Source organism: Eupeodes corollae, chromosome 1, assembly GCF_945859685.1.
Source record: "Eupeodes corollae chromosome 1, idEupCoro1.1, whole genome shotgun sequence".
Classification (NCBI taxonomy): Eukaryota; Metazoa; Arthropoda; class Insecta; order Diptera; family Syrphidae; genus Eupeodes; species Eupeodes corollae.
In genome coordinates this window covers 15769066-15785351 of record NC_079147.1, presented here as the reverse complement: position 1 = coordinate 15785351, position 16286 = coordinate 15769066, and positions in this window count along the sequence as shown.

The window sequence follows — 16286 nt, the reverse complement described above, 5'->3', positions numbered from 1 at the left end:
ATCGTTTAAAACTTTCACATTTTACTAAATCATTTTATTTTTTTTATTTTAAAGGCACAAATGTAAAATTAAAAGTGTGAATTCTATCGCAGCTTCATATCTTTATATCTAAACATTTCTAAAATAATGTATGCATCTAAAAATGTATACCGAATGTGTTAAAATCAAGAAAACTCAAAGAAACTTCATGGTTTGATTCGAAATGTAATGAGGTTATTAGAATCAATGATATTAGTTTCCGTATTTCCCAGACCCAACCCACTGAGGAAATCTGGAAAAAGCTAAAATATTTGACGAATTCAATTTTAGCATGGCTAAAAATTACAGAAAAAATACTACAATGTCCCAAAAGAAGTAAACATTTCTCTTCACTAATCTTGCACCGTGAAGTTGCTAGAATAATGAAATACCTCAATATCCACGAAGCTGCTGGACCGGATAGTACCCCGTCCTTCGATGCGGGCAAAACTACTTGATAAGCTTTTCAGGGTCTATTCTAAATGGATGAAAAACTATCCATCTTACTATCCATCAATTAAGCAGAATATCTTGAAAAACAAAAGCTTCTTATGAAAGTACGGCTATCGAAGTAGTTCACTGGGTGATCTTATGGTTTATCTACATCAACAGTGAAGCAATTCCTTACATCGTTTTGGAGAATATACTTGATATTTCAAAGGCATTTGATGGAGTTTGGCATTAAGCTCTATTATCGAAAATGTGTGTTTTTGGTATTGATGTCATAAATTACCTTTTGGGCCGTTCAATTCCGTCCTTATCCAAGGCTTGTTAATGCTTCGCCACTATGAATTCAATTCAAGTAGTATTGGACGGGTTCTAATCTGATGTTCACATACTTAACGCTGTCCCAGGGTTTCGATTTGTCTCCGAAACTCTTTTAAACTTCACATAGGATGATAAGTTATATACTAAATTATTTTATTTTTGGAACAAAATCCAATTAACAGTTTTTTTTTAATAAAAAAAAAAATACTTGTTTTTGCAACAAAAATCAACGTTTTTGTCATCTGGTAAAATTTCGAGAAAAATCGAATTAATAGTTTTTTTTATTAAACAATAAAAACTTAAAAAAGCATTACTAAAATTTGGTGAAAATTGGTTTTCAACTCAAATATCTTTTCGAAAATTAAAAAAAAAATTGTCTTCAAACTAATTTTATCTTACAGAAAATATTGTTTTCGACATTCGGTAATTTTTTTTTATAAAAATCCAACAGTTTTTTCTAAAAAAATTAAATAATAGAAGTTATTGACTTTAAATTATTTTCATTCATCCAATTTGTATTTGCTTATAGCAGAAGTACAAAGTTTTAAGAAATTCTATATTAAAATTAGTAAATATTGGTTTTTGACTAAAAATGTCGTTAACAAAAAGAGATTTTGAAATCAAACTGTTTCAACATATGCAAAATATTGTTGGTAATTTTTAATTTTTTTAGAAGAATTCAATTGACGACTTTTTGTTGGGATGAGTAGTAGTGTGGGTCGCATCCCAGCCTCTTTTTATTTTTATAAATCATGACAAGCCTTTTCTTGTATCACATATTTGAAGTCGCCAAAAAAGCTGCTAAGTGTATAGGTTTTGTCTACCGAGACAAGAAGTTTTTCACGTCCTTGATCTAGATACAATTTATAAAACCTTTATTCGTCCGAAATTCGGTTACAATTCACTTATCTAAAAGGTACACTCCAAAACCCACTTTATCCTCCTGGACAGAATTGAAAAGCTAAATAATAGGTGACCGTTGTCTAACTCAAACTTTTTGAACTCTTGAGCACAGTCTGCCGCATGACTCCATTCTATCATTTTTTCACGCTATTTTCAAAAACAAAGCTCTAGTGAAATAGTCAGTTGTATTCCTTCGATCAAACAATTCAACCGCAATACCCGTTCTTTTTTGAGGCCAGTTTTGGATGTACTGTAAAGATTCTTTCTTTAGCCACACTACAAGAATGTAGAATGCTTTACGATCCTCAATATTTCCCCACATAAGAATTTTCTAATGTAGCTAATGTTTTTCGATATCACCTTTATAATCTCGTCCTAATTGCTCAAACTGTATTTAATCATTATAAATGTATTCATAACCCTTTTGTGCACAATATACAAATAATACAATTTACGTTCTAAAAATTGTTTGTAATATAATTGGTTTCAGTTTTAAATTTCAAACATCCTAAGGAACATGATTGCAATTGTTCTTCTCTAAACGGTCTTTTTAAGAAAAAAAACAGAACTATAATTTGTATTTCAAGTTATAATCAGGTCAGTCATGTGAGGAAGCTTTACATTTAAAAACAAAAAGTGTGTACAAAATTTATATATTTTTTAAACAACATTTATAGTACTTCAAACAGTAGTTAGTTCCTTCTTTTGGAACATTCATTTTGACAACTTTATCACCAAACTTTAAGAATTAAAAAATTCAAACTCAAAAATAATATACTTGTATAACTTTGCCTTGCCAAACAACCCTGTTTAAATACCTCTTATGTCCTTATCAAAGCTTTGTATAATGACCTATGAACCACAAGCTTTGCATTCCCGACATTATGAAAAATATTCAAATTTTGTTAATATCCACATGTTTAAATCTCTCTTACGGAATTTGTACATGTGAATTTGATTTAGTACAGTTAAATTTACCTTAAGCCATAAGTTTGGTAGAGTTTACCAATTAATGTTTTAATGCTCAATTACCCTTTATACAATACAAACCCTTGCATTCCAAGCAAAGATAACAAATTCATCCTCTGCAACAATTAATATATCAAATATCTCATACATCACAGATACGAGTAAATCTCGTATAATATTTGACCACATATTATAGAATGACGTCATTTAGTTTCTAAGTTACATGAAAGTACACAGTGCGGTTTGATTGATTAGACTCATTGTACAGCAATTAAAAAGCATTACATTTTCTTCTTATTTTAGTGAAATAGTCAGTTATTCAACAGTTATATTCATTCACCAGCTTACCTTTAAACCCCATTTGTGGATGGACTGTTAAGTATAGAGATATCTTTTTCAGTCGTACTACACGAATGTGGGAATATTTCATACTGATTGCGTGTAAGGAAATGTTTAAAAGAGTTCTTTGCATTTTGGACAGTATTTTTTTGGCTCATTCATAAAACGTTAAATTTATAAAGCATGTCTAATCAGTTGTATCACATTGTATAAAGTGATATCCTTTCCCTTAATTTGCAATTCAAAATTCAACTAAAATCAAGAGTTGAAGAGGAGAAAAACAAACCACTCCAGTCGCACTCATATCAAGTGACTTATTAGTGGAGTAATGAAGCTGGTAATAAACAATTAATAACGCTCAACCTGCGTGCATTACACTCTATATAAAATGTAGATTGTCATTTTGGAGACAACAATAATTATTATGTTTACTAAAATAGCCCAGGTGCTTATCGTAATCATTTTCCGTAATCAAAGTGGGTGGCATGCCGCATGGCAGTGGCAATAAGGCAGTGGTGGCATAATGTATTACAAATTACAAGTCCATTTAACATATGTACTCGTACCTACATCAGATACAAAGTTGACTGCTACTTGTTGCCATGAAGTTGTTTGGTCGTGTCGTGCAGTGGTCGCACAGTAGAACTTTTTAACTGATTTTTGAAAACGAGCAAAATTTACGTTATTGTTGGTTATTTTGTTCAATATTTAATGTGTTCCAAAATTGCAGTGTGTCAGTTTTATTTTTTTTTAAGTTTTCGGTACAAATTATATTAAATTTAAACTTAACATGAATTATATTAATTAGGAGTTTAATAACTTTGTTAATTAACTGCACTTAACTTGTTAAGAATGCCAAACGTTTTGTTAATCAATTTTAAAATATTTTTGTTCTTTTGGTATTATTTTAACAAAATTGACTTCTATACATTTTTCTATCAGTTAAAAATTTTCAATATTTAAAGTTAAGTTGCTATACATAAGAAATTAGATCATGTTGTTGGCAGAAAAGTTTTCATAACGAATATGATTCTTTTCAATATGATTCTTTTCAATATGATTTGCTAGAAAATATGGAAGTTGTTACAAATTCGTTCAATATTTTGAACTTTGACTTACATATGGAGGATAAGCTGAATCTCTTAAAAATTTGGTTAAACCACCTGCTACAACTTGCTGAAGGAAATGACTAGTTAAAAAAAACAACGGTGTTTTCCAGAAAAAAACATTAATATAAATATTAAAACAATGAGTTAAGAATATTTTATTAACGTCAAAGTAGCTAGTTACTGAAATCGGTCCAAAATTAAGAAATTTTAAAAAAAAGTCAACAATTTAGCTAACCCAAAATATCTTACGAACCAATAAAGCTTACGACTTCAAAAACAAAACATTATTTTACCTCCAAATTAATTTTATGGACGAAGAATTATGTTTTTGACATCGGGTAAAATTTTTAGAAAAAACATAAACGTTCTCTCTCAATAGTTGTGCAGACTAGACTTATTTTTCAATTTTCCAGTGATTTTTTGTAAATTTGCTTAGGCAAGAGGTAAGCGTTATTTTATTTAATAATAACGAAATTCAATGGGTGTTCAATTTTAATAGTAGAATGTATTATTCACTTTCGATTTTGTTTTATTTTTGTCAATTTGCTTTTATAAGTTATGCAATAAATAATATTTTGTATCAAAACTAGGGGTGCTCACTTTTGACGTACGAACATGGAGCGTTTTCGGTAAATGTCAAATTTGCCCATGTTACTGGAGAAAATGTTTTTATTTTTTTAGAATGGTTGTTTCATATCAAAAGAAAACTTATCACTCCGACTTAAGTCTTTAAGATTCAGATAAGTCTGTTGAACCATATCTGGAAGGTGAAATCTCTGGCTTGACTTTTTCTGAAAAAAACCGATGAATTGGCATTTTATAGGCCGCTTTTTTCAGAAGTGATATCGAGATAATTTTTTAAAGTATTTTTTATAAACTATTACGATTGAGTAATGTCTAAAATTATCAAATTCTTTGCTACGATTATTTAAACCTCAAATAAATTAAAAACATAAGTTGAATACGCGTTTTTGAAGTTGTAGGGAATCTACAGAAAATTTGTCGAATCCGTCCCACCCTACCTAAAAAAAAACATTATTAAACTTTGTAAAAATAGGTTTTTGACTCGAATGACTTATCAAAAAATAAAGTTATGTACGTATACGTATATTGTTTTAAACATTTAATAAATTTGTAATTAAAATTCAATACTTAGTTTTTTCATGAAAAATTAAAATCTACAATAAATACTACACAAAATTGGTGAAAAATTATGTACGATTCAAATATTTCGAGAATAGATGAAGGTATTGACTTTAAAACTTTAACAAAAATTCTAAGGATTTCGAAGGCTAACTGTCGCTTAATCTAAATTCAAAAGATGACAGCTGCCAGTGGACATTTAGTGAGTTCTTATAATAGTACCATTTAATATTCTCGTATTAGTGCAGATATCTTGGCATTCATCTTCGAATGGTAGACATCAATAGGGTACAACTATCTATCAGCTCCGACTTTCACCTCCACGTGGTGAACATCGGGTGCATAGTAACTCAACTGGAGATTGGGTTCTTAGTTAGAACTTCTAACCCCAGTGAAGATTTGTTGGGGGTAGTAAACGAGAGAGAGGGGGAAGGTATTTCCACTAAGGCACCTCTTCTTATCTAGATTCTAGTGGAAGAAATCAACGGTGGCGTCTACAGTTCCAGTAAGGATAAACTACTAATTAAACACCCTGTAAGGCCTCCACGCATAAGGAGCGGTTTTTCCGGCTCCCCGTCATTGGAGTTATACTAATAATCTGGCCTTCATGTTCGGGGTTGTGCTAGCCTTCGGGGTGACATCCGAACCATATAACAAAATCCTAGTTGCGAAGCACAAACAAGCCTCTGATACGGACTAATCTATTGATGATTTACCAAGCAACCGAAATAAGGACAACACACTTTGGATCTGTACGTAGAACATTAGTTCTCTTAATAGTTAGCGGAAGCCCTAAACTGCTGCAAGGTAGATATTACTTCCATCCAAGAAGTGCAATTAGATGGAACGGGCAAATTAAAAGACTGGTACCAAGACCACGACAATTCACATCATGGCTAAATTGGCCAACATAAGCCTAATATCTGCACATGCCCTAACAGAGGAGAAAGATGATGACGCCAAAGACATATTATTCGAGCTCTTCAACAAGACATATTATTTTTCTTTGGTGGCACAATCGGAAGATACAGGCTTACAACACCTTCGACAACGGATTCAGGCTGATTGATTTCGCTGCATGGCGAGAAATTCTGAAAGCTAGTATTAAATTCACACATCTTGATATGCACCAGTGGACAGAAATCTCCTGATCAATAACCTGTCAACCAGAGTGAGCACATTGTTATCACACTTTTGCAGTATACAGGATATCCGAACTTTCCGAGGGGCCAATATTGACTCCGACCACTACCTCGATGTAGTTAAGGTATGGCTACGGATATCCCGATGCATGTCGAAGCAATGAAGAACTGTGAGAAGATTCGACGTTTGACGGCTACAACCGCAAGAGATTGCCATGTCCTTTTCCGACTGAAACCTGTAAAGACGATCAGGGAAACAACGTATTAGAACCGCAGTCTATGTTGAGAATATGAAAAGAACACTTCTCCGAATTACATAACGGCAGTGACTAATCGAATTTCGCTATAAGAGATTACTCAACATAGGCGAAGCATGATATAGATAGCTATATTGAAACTGAAGCAGCAGCTTATGCACTGGTTATAGGAGTATGCAGCAACTCATCTGCAAAATATTCCCCATAAGTGGAATCTCAGCACAGTTTTCCCAATATACAAAAAAGAAGTCGCTGTGAATTGCATTCTCCTAAACATCGCAACAAGAGCCTTATTATTGAAACATCTTAAGCCGTCAAGACTAGGGGTAAAATCTTCCAAGGCCCATCCAATTGGATACGCCGGTGATATCGAAATAATTGAAAGATCAAACCGTGATGATGAAAATATACTAATTTTTGAGCATTGCAACAGAAGCAGAAAATATGGGTTTAATGAGGGCAATGATCAAAAAGGATATTGAACGATCTCTGCTTCTTTGAACTTAAAAGGCAATTGAGTTGTAAAGTCTCTTCTCTAGCATCTAACATCGCAATCTATAAGACAATCTTCATCCCGGTTCTCATGTATGGCGCTGAGGGCTAAACCCTGTCAATGAAAGAAAAGAGCGTCTTAGGATGCTTCAAGAGAAAAATTGGGCTTGTGAAGGACGCAGACCTGGTTAACAGAATAAAATTAAAATGACTTAGATAGCTGGGTCATATAGAGCGAATGAACATCAAGAAGGTCTTGGAATCCAATTACGAGGCACGGCGCAGTAGAAGACGGGCGTGAAAGAAGACCTCAATAAACTTTGCGTGCAAAACTGGGGACAGATAGCTAGGGACTTAGGTAGCTGGAGACGCATGTTCGTTGAGGGCCAGGTTCATCTCGGACTGTAGCACCACTTAAAGCAAATAAGTAAGTATCAAGATATTTTGTTCGAAAATAGGAGATCTCTGAAAGCAGGCCTTAGCTTCACCACAATCACAAGTATTTGAAATAGTTTTGAAGATTGTAACATCATACACATACTATGATGTACCTTGATGTACTTACAGTGCATAAAATACAAAGAAGATGCCCTAAATGACTAAAATACGGTGTTCCAAAGTTAACTTTAAGCCTGTTTGATTCACAAGTATTGAAAAGTATGTGCAAAATATCATCTAGCGATACTCTTAATTTTAAAAGTCAAATTCGATGTAAGAGTTTATCAAACTGTGCGAAATAGTCAGCAAAATTAAATGAATCAGTACCAATTTGCTATTTAAAAAATTATTTCTAAATAAAACCTCAAAAAAATACCATAAGCCCCACTGTTAAGCGATTATGTGTTAGAAAATCAAGTAGCCTAATCAAACCAAAGGGGTTGCAGTTTTGCTTATCAACAGAGAAACTATTAATTGGAACACCATCAACCGATAAGTTTGAGATTTTCATAAAATTTGATATATGAGCGGTGAGTATGATTTAAAATATTCAATTAGCAGCAACTGGGATTTAATGAGGTTTCAATCGCAAAAATTGATTAGAAATTTGATCCATTGGTAAACTTTCCACTCAAAAAAGAAAAACTATTTACATATTTTTGTTTGGTTTCCTGAAATTTAAATATTATGTACTTACTTTAATATTTTATATTCCAACTACCTTTTTGATAATACTTGTGAATTTTGTTTAATTTAATATTGTGTTTATATTAAAAACAATGCAACACGCAGTGGGCGAGGGCGAGTTTATTTCTTCCTACTTTGTTTGATTAATTTATTATTGAGAAAGGAGGTAGGAGGTAGGTATTTACAAACGAAGAAAAAAAGAATAGGTACCAAACTCAAGGAAGGATGTCAAGTTTTGATTTAGGTTAGGGGGGAAAACATACAAGGATTATAGGACATAGCATATACACTCGACTCGCCCTAAGGATTCGAACAACTCTTGCTTCGATTTATTTTATTATCCTGTTTGTGTCTTATGTGTGTTTATACTTTTTGTTTGCCTTTGTTTTTCCTTTTTTTTCAAACATGAATTGGAATTTTCTTTAATCGACCTGATACAAGAACAATATTTTTAGGTTTTTCCTTAAGTCACACACAAGTTCAGGAGTTCGGGGTGTATAAAGAATGATTCGAGGTTTATTATCTTTGCCTTTAAATTTTATTTCTTTTCTACTTATAATATAGAACTTTTTTGACCCAAAAGACTCAGCGAAAAACATTTAAGGTTATTTTATGCTCTAGACTTGTTTCAATTTTAGAACCATAAGTGGTAAGAAGTTAGGTTATTTATGGAAAAGTCCTAATATAATATCTTTAGAACCCTGTAGTGAGTCAGTTTGTTATTCTGTGTGATGAACTTGATGGCTTTTCAACAGAGGAAATACAAGCTGTGATTCAAGGTCAAGTTTGGTTATAATTATTACATTTGTTTGTTTTATTTTAAGTAAAAGTTAATTGGTATAACTTTCAATTTCATATCGTGAACGGTGTTCATAATTCCACTTGGAATATGTTGCTAACTTTGTAACTCGGCCAATATTTATTTAGATAGAGAAATTAAGAAGAGACGGAGGAATAATAAACGATTTTTTTTAATTTTATGAAAGGATGAATTCTTCTTTAATACCCCCTTTTAGCTAAGAAACGTTTTATTTATTCGGTATAGTTCCTTATAAATCTGAAACATGATGAATAAAAAAAATAATTTGCTGTAGTGTTACATTTTACTCCCAATTCCTTAACTCCAAGGGTTTGTATTTTTTTTGAACTCACTTCTTATTAAACTGGATCATTATTTTTTATTTATATGCTATGAATTTTAAAACTTGATCAGGTGGAAGGATATAGTTGTTTGATTTTGAATTTTAATGATAAGGGTCTTATATAGCAACACTTTGGTCTCTCGAGAGAGGACTTTACCACTCAATTGCTTTTTTAGTCAAAAGAAACAGCTGTTAGCAAGAGTTATTCTGCGTTTGATCTCAGCGCTGGTGTTGTTTTATGCGTTTACAGCGGAGCCTAGGTAGACAGCGTCCTTGACTAACTTAAAGTTACGTCTGTCGATGGTGACGTTTTGACCTAGACGTCGGTGTTCTATATCCTTTCTTGACGACAGCATTTACTTTGTTTTTCCCTCATTAACTGTTAAATCCATTTTTGCCTGTTAAGTTTTTTCCAACCTTTATGGAGCAGCGTGAATTCTTCATGGTCATCCTGCACAAACGGACGAGTTTGGCAGGGATTGGATTTGGTGTTCTTGGGTTTTTTCCAGGATCTGCAGCAATGGGAATATTTGATCAACTGTGGACTTTCCTGGTCTAAAAGAGCTTTAGACGTTCACATATTACGGCAGAGAAGATTTTGTGGGCGATGTAATGTAGACTTATTACTCTATAGTTGGCGCAGCTTAGATTGTCTCCTTTTACCACGATCGCGATCGGGCAAACAATACTGAGGTTCCATTCATCGGGCATGCTTTCTTCCGACCATATCTTACAGATAAGTTGGTGCATACTCCTCGGCATTCAAGCCATCCGACCCAGCGGCTTTATTAGACTTCAGCTTAGATATGGCAATCTTTACTTCGTCTAAGTCGGGAGGACGGGATTGTTGGCTTTCGTCGTCTATGTTGAATTGATCATCCTGCCTGACAGCGGAATTCAGTTCGTCGTAGCCGTTATATACAGTCTGCAGAAGTGGTCCTTCCACTTTCGCCTTTGCAGCCTTCGGTTCTAGGTTTATGTACCTTTCGTTTTATCTGTTCATAAAACCTTCAAACTTCATTCCTGCTTTTAAATCTCTCAACATCTTCGACCGCACGCTTCTCATGCGCTTTTTTTCCTTCTGAAAAGTCGGTGTTCCGCTCGCTTCTTCTGCTCATAGAGCTCATGAGCAGCTCTCGTCCTTTTATGCAGCGCCGCTTTGCGTGCCTGTTTTTTGGCTGCATTTGTCTGCCGACATTCCTCATCAAACCAGGGGTTCCTTGTTGTTGGCTGCTTGAAACCCAGCACATCAGAGGCGGCTTCTCTGATTGCATCTTGGCAATGTTGCCACTGGTTTTCGACAATTTGTGTTGGTGGCACAGAACGTCGAGAGAGGTTACTTGTAACTCGATTGGAAAATGATTTGGCCGTTCGACGTTGTATCTTATCCCAACCCCTCATTGCATTTGGTCTGGAAACCTGAATTGCTACCTTGGCTACAACGAGGTAATGGTCCGAGTCGATGTTAGCTTCTCGGAAACTTCGGACATCCATTATGCTGGAAGCGTGTCTGGCGTCGATCGCAATATGGTCAATCTGGTTGACGGTAAATCGATCTGGAGAGCTCCAAATTCCTTTGTGGATGTTGGGGTGTGGAAAACGCGTACTGGCTACCATGACGTTTCGCCGGGCAGCAAAATCTATGAGCCTGAATCCGTTGTCGGAAGTGTTGTAGTGCAGGCTGTTTTTCCCCATTACTCCACTAAATATGTCTTCCCTTCCTAGCTTGGCATTAAAATCGCCCAGAACAGTTTTAATATCGTAGCTAAGACCCTGCTCATATGTTTTGTCTAAGAGCTCGAAGAACATAATATCGTTAGTGTTGTCAACTTTCTCTTCTGTGGGGCGTGCGAGCATATCAGGCTTATGTTGCCGAATTTAGCCTTGATGCGTATGGTCATAAGGCGTTCATTGATGCACCTATAGCTCAAGACTTGTTGCCTAAGTCTGGCTCCAATGACAAAGCCGCATCCTAATAAGCACTGTTGGTTTTCGTGGTAGCAGTCAAAAAATCAAATGGGGTGGCGCAACAGTCCGTTGTGAACCAGGGCCTAGTGACTTACAACTCTCAACCATTCCTGTGTGCGAGTACTGTTGTCAGGAATGGAAGGGACCTACAGTTTAATGCCGAATCCGAACGGCTAGTTTGAGAAAGCACTTTTTCATGACAAGAATTACTCTTGAAGGATTTGTCAATTCCTCGCAAGAGGCAGTACCCGCGAAAATTATTTTTTTAAATTAAGGTGGCACAGGCAGGGATTGAACCCAATACCCCTTGCATGACAGTCCAACGCACTAACCATCATGCCACGGGTACTACCGTGGTAGCAGTCACCATAGTAAATATCGCTTCATACTCTTTTTTTTCCCAGCCCAGACCATCGTCTTTCCTGTATGGCGGTTTTGTCTGCTTTATAGCAGTCCAGGACCTCCGCTAATTCTTCGGCCGCACATGGTCTGTTAAGGGACCTAACATTCCACGTGAATATCCGAAGTTCGTTGTCCTTAATTTGTTGCGGATAAAACCGCTCCTTATAGACAATCTTACTGGCAACATTAAAAGATTGAATTAATTTAAATTTGATATTTTATTATATTATTAATTATGATCCCTTAATAACACTGCAGACAATTTGAAATTGATCTTTGAAAAATAGAGGCTGGAATGCGATCCACACTGATCAGTTTTCATCCCGTCTATCGATTGGTCTTGCTTAAAAGGTTTTTAGGTTTTCGTGTTTTGCTAAAAAAAAACTTGCAAAGATCACAAGAACTGGTAAGACATTGTCATTGGGAGCTATTTTACTGATCGAAAGCTATTGAAAGACGTTAAATATAAACTATAGGATACAACTTTCATCTACCAACTTCAACCTATACTTATTTTGACAGAAATCCGGAGTGGGATATTTTTTTCGAACACTCCTGACGGATCGTCCCTAAGAAACTTACATAACCTAGCCACACTTCTTAATGGCTCGACGATAAATCGCTTTGAGTTTAGTGTAAAGGACAATACAAATTCAAAGCTTTGAAAATATCAAAAATAAAATAAAGGGAATATTAAATCAAAAAACACTGATAACTTCCCATTCCGCCTGTCGTTTTGTCTTGATTTAAAGTTTGTAGGTTTTCATATTGGGTTAAAAAAGTTGTTAGTTGAATTATTCTTAATTAAAATTACCAACAATATTTTTCATATAAAGCAATAGTTTAGTTTTAAAATCTAGTTTTAGATTTTTAGTCAAAAACAAATTTTTACCAATTTAAGTTGCATTTCTTAAATTTTTACAAATTAGATGAATGACATTAACTTGAGAGATATCAATATTTTGTACTATTTTTTCTTTATTTAATTTTTTAATGAAAAAACGGACTGTTCGGTTTTTATAAAAAAAAAAACTACTGAATATCGAAAACAATATTTTCTGTGAAATAAAAAAAGTTTGAAGACAATATTATTAATTTTTGAAAAGCTATTTGAGTCGAAAATCAATTTTTACCAACTTTTATTAATTTTTTGTTTAGGTTTTTATTTTTTGTAAAGAAACTGTCAATTCAATTTTTCTCAAAAATGTTTGAATGTTGAAAACAATATTTATTATGAGTTAAAATTAGCTAGTGGACATAATCTCAAATTTTTGTTTAAAGATATTTGAGTCGAAAATCAATTTTTACCAATTGTTAGTAATGTTTTTATTTTTTATGAAAAAACTGTCTATTGGATTTTTCTCAAAATCTTACCAGATTTTCAAAACGTTATTCTTCGTTGCAAAAAATTGTTTTGGAGATAAAATCATTTTGTATTTTCAAAATTTTCGAGGTGACAACTTTTTTTCAGTTTTTTTAATTTATAAAAAATATGATTAATTGTATTTTTTTTTTCAAAAAATATCACGTGACAATATATTATATAAAATTTAATTCAAGTCTCTGGAGTTTTAAGTTCGTAAGATATTTGGGGTTAACTTAATTGCTATGTTAAAAAACCACCCGCGCAATTTTCTTGAGAGCCCTTTCTGCATCTTTCTGCCTTATTATCTGTATAACAAAATTTATTTGAAGTCGATATCTCTTCTGCTTCTTGAGCTATAAACGACGAAAAAACGTCTCAAACGTACGTGAGTACACACGCACGCACAGATACCTTTTTAACAATCAAATCTTTTATTTCGACTCTAGGGACCTTGAAACGTAGAGAAACGTCAAAATTTTCAATTTGATAAATCGGACCCATTACAATAACTTCCTATGAGAAGTTAAAAAGGCTGTGTATTGGTTTTGTAAAAATTAACATTGATTATTGTTGGATTTATATTTTAAAATTAAGTTAAAAATTAGCTTAACTGTACACCACTTACATTTAGGATGATCATAAGAAAGTCTTGATTCTTTAAATTGAAACACCAAACAATGAATTGCTATAAATCGCAAGAAGAGTACAATTACTGGACTTATATTGTTCTTGAACTAACAGTTCATTTTTGAATATAAAATAAATGTGTAACTATGATGGCAGTAAAACTTTTAAAGAACCATGGCCTATTGCATAAAAATTCTTAAACAATTATGTTTGCTTGTATTGTCAGGGATGGAAGAGACCTCAAATTCGTATACCAAATTCAAACGGCTAAGGTAAGAGAGCTTGCAGCAGGCAAGAGCAGATAACTTCAGGCATGATAGTCCTACTACGATACATTTCAGTATGTCGTGTTTAGGAACATGGGACGGATTAAGTTTCCCATTTTTTGTGTTGTCCCAACTCTAGCAGTTTTAAACAATTTTTTTTTTTAATTTTTACTTAATGTGTTTACAAAATGTATCTGTACCAAACCTTGAAAATCGACAAAACTTTTTTTTAAAAAAGAGGCTGGGATGCGACCCACACTGATAACTTCCCATCCCGTCTGTCGATTTGTCTTGCTTCAAAGTTTGTCTATATGTACTCGTACCAATTTTTACCAAATTTGCGTACTATTTTTTGTAGATTTTTTTTAATGAAAAAACGGACTGTTGGATTTTTATATACAAATTACTGAATATTAAAAACAATATTTTCTGTGAAATAAAATAAGTTTGAAGCCAATTTTTTTAATTTTTGAAAAGCTATTTGCGCCGAAAGTAAATTTTTACCAAGTTTTAGTAGGTATTGTTATTTTTTAGAGTTTTATTTTTTGTAAAAAAACTGTGTATTCGAATTTTTTAAAAATTTTACCAAATGTTGAAAACAATATTTCTTATAAGATAAAATTAGTTTGAAGCCAATATTTAAAATTTTTGAAGAGATATTTGAGTCGAAAATCAATTTTTACGAACTTTTGTTAATTTTTTTTTCGGTTTTTAATTTTTTGTACAAAAACTGTCAAATCGATTTTTTTCAAACTTTAACTGAATGTTGACAACAAGATGTTTTGAAAGATAAAAGTAAATTAAAGTCAATATCTCAAAGTTTAGAAAAGATACTTGAGTTCAAAATCAATTTTTATCAACTTTTATAAATTTTTTTCTAGGTTTTTATTTTTTGTAAAAAAAACTGTCAATTAGATTTTTCTCAAAATTTGTCCTAATGTTGAAAACAATATTTCTTATAAGAAAAAATTTGTTAAAACCTATTATTTTAAAGCTTTTAAAAGATATTTGAGTCGAAAATCATATTTTACGAACTTTTGTTAATTTTTTTTTCGGTTTTTAATTTTTTGTACAAAAACTGTCAAATCGATTTTTTCAAACTTTAACTGAATGTTGACAACAAAATATTTTGAAAGATAAAAGTAAATTAAAGCCAATATCTCAAAGTTTTAAAAAGATATTTGAGTCGAAAATCAATTTTTACCAACTTTTATACATTTTTGTTTAGGTTTTTATTTTTTGTAAAAAAAACTGTCAATTAGATTTTTCTCAAAATTTTATCAGATGTCAAAAACATTATTCGTCGTTGCACAAAACTGTTTTAGGGATGAAATCATATTTCAGTCGTAAAATTTTGGAGGTTACAAATTTTTTTTTTAGTTTTTTTGATTTATAAAAAAAACCGTTAAATGGATTTTTTTCAAAAATATACCTGTTTTGTATCACGTTACAATATATTATATAAAATTTAATTCAAGTCTCTAGCGTTTTTGGTTCGTAAGATATTTAGGGTTAACCAAAATTTTCACCTTTTTTTTAAACTGCTATGGTAAAAAAACCACCCACGCAATTTTATTGAGAGCCCTTTCTGCATCTTTCTGCCTTATTATCTGTATAACAAAATTTATTTGAAGTCGATATCTCTTCTGGTTCTTGAGCTATGGACGACGAAAAAAACGTCGCGAACGTACGGACGTACGGACGTACGGACGTACAAACGTACGTACACACGCACGCACAGACATCTTTCTAAAAATCTTTTATTTCGACTCTAGGGACCTTGAAACATCGAGAAATTTCAAAATTTTCAATTTGACAAATCGGACCCATTACAATAACTTCCTATGGGAAGTTAATAAACTACACTATTCAATTTAACCGCCTTGGTATAATCGTAGACTTCTATCGCTGAGTAACCAAAGTAACAAACTATGGACATTTTCCTACTCTCTCAATGCCCAATTGACTATAGTGTGAGTATATTCATTTCAACAGTCTATGCAATTATCTCTACCATACTCATTAAACACACGAAAGTTTTCAAATCCTTCTTTCAGTGCGTAATCACATAAGAAAGTCAGATGGGACTCCATCCTCTTTGTCCCTTCATAATGAAAGATCCAATAATAAAATCACGATAGTTTAATACTTTGCAATATATCCTAAAACATTCATTCTCCCAGCATTCTTTTACACTAGACCAAACCTATTTTGAGTTTTTGCCGAATTTTTCTCTGGGACAATTCTTAA